Source organism: Crocuta crocuta, unplaced genomic scaffold (assembly GCF_008692635.1).
Source record: "Crocuta crocuta isolate KB4526 unplaced genomic scaffold, BGI_CrCroc_1.0 scaffold458, whole genome shotgun sequence".
NCBI classification, from domain to species: Eukaryota; Metazoa; Chordata; class Mammalia; order Carnivora; family Hyaenidae; genus Crocuta; species Crocuta crocuta.
Genome location: NW_027531908.1, coordinates 558,586 through 560,353, shown reverse-complemented (window position 1 = coordinate 560,353; position 1,768 = coordinate 558,586). Strand labels below are relative to the sequence as shown.

Here is a 1,768-nt window from a genome sequence, read left to right as displayed (position 1 = left end):
CCCCCCCACCAGCCACAGACCCTGGGGACAGAGCCCTGCTGTCACGGAGCTGCCACACGCGTGGGGACAGCCGATAAACAGGCCTGTAAGTAAGAGACGCAGGCGGGGGGTGGGTCATGACCAAGTTGAGGTCATGGGCCCGGCCTTTCGCACACACCCCTTTCCCTCCCACAGCAGCAGCTCAGGCCCTATTTCTGTACTCCTTTGACAGATGAGGAAACTAGGGTCGGAGAGATTAAGTGACTCCATTCCGGGCACTGAGCAGTCCCCAGAGGCCCCACCTCAGTGGTGGTGAAACTTCAAAAGCTTGGGCTGATTGGGGGGCAGTCACTGGGGCCACCCTGCGTTTCTTCCCAAGGCAGCCCTGCCTCTCGAGAGGCCCCAGGGAGGGGCCGCTGCACCACTGCACCAGGCCTGACAGGTGGTTGCCAGGGGCTGGGACGCCCAAAGGCCAGTCTCTGTCACATTCCTCTTACGGATTCTGCTCCTAGAGACTTCCAGCCTCTCGGAAGGTTACCTACCGAGCCACCTGGGCAGCACGCGTGGCATGCAGCACCAGTGGGCACGAGGAAGGGAAAAGTGCGGGCCTGGGTCCTTCCACCAAAGCCAGGTCCCCAGGGAGCGCCCAGGTTGCTGCTAGATTCCTGGTGCGGGTGCTCTCTGGATCAACAGGCTGCCCAGGGGGGTCCTGAGGGTCCCGGGCATTCGGTCTGCAGCCTTGACAGCCTCTGTGGGCTCCAACCAGGCTCTGTAAGGCCAAGACCAGGTGGAGGGGCTCTTTGGTTTGGCCTGAGGAGGAGTGAGGTGGGATCGTCCGGGATGTCCCTGAGGAGGAGACCCAGGTGACAGAAAGGAATGTAGCCTTGGAGATGACTAACACAGGAATCTGTAAACCCCGAGGCGTGCGGTCAGGACCTCGGGCCTAAGGCGTCAACCTGCAGATTCTTACCATACACTCCTTGACCTTCTTCCACTTTGGAAACTAGAAAGGCAGGGTTTTCCCCACCACCGCCTTGCTCTGGAGGCTTGCCCGGGGTGGGTAAGGGGTCCTGGGCTCCCAGGGAAGGGGTGGCGTGGAGGGTCGGGGCAGGTATCGGCCTCTCCTGCAAACAGTGTTTCCAAGGACCCTGGGGCGCTGACATCTCAGCTCTCCCGCACACTGGCTCGGTGACCCGGGGCAAGTCACTCCACCTCTCAGAGCCTCAGTTTCCTCACCTGTAGGGCAGGTGGGACATTCTGGGAGGACACAATGGCTGAACGGGCTCAGGGGAGCCCGCACTCACTCTAATACTATGAAGATGTGTGCATTTCGGGTGGTGGAGCTCCTATGCACCCTGAAGTTTAAACCCAGTGACCCCAGGCCCTTGGGATCCCCAGGGCCATCCTACACAAGGAAATGACCTTGCAGTAGGCAGGTTCAGCCAGCGGAAGAAAACCGGTTCTTGGACGGTTTTATGGCAGTGTCACCTACAGGACCCGCGTCCACCTTACATTACAGCTGGATAAAGGTGTACTTGTGTATACACCGGAGGAACGGCCACCCAAAACAAGACCCGAAACGTGTCTACGAGCTGAGCTTTTCAAACTACAGAACAAGACCCAAGGGTCCCTGTTTTTACCTTTGTGGCCCACTCCTGGAACCTCAGGGCGGGGACCTTTAGCTCAGTCCTGCTCTTCACGGGGCAGACGGGGAAACTGAGGCTGGCGGACCAGAGCTTTGTGCAGGGCCGTGAACATCCCCAGCTCGGGCGGCTCGGCGCCTTCTCCT

General features: G+C 59.9%; 1 long non-coding RNA gene across 1 annotated transcript in view; it reads right to left on the bottom strand.

Moving 5' to 3' along the window:
- Positions 1-1,768, bottom strand: part of LOC144240339 (uncharacterized) — a 15,587-nt gene extending 13,819 nt beyond the window's left edge. The window contains exon 1 of the long non-coding RNA XR_013337683.1: positions 1,620-1,768. This is a non-coding gene — a long non-coding RNA (uncharacterized LOC144240339). The remainder of the gene's footprint in view (positions 1-1,619) is intronic.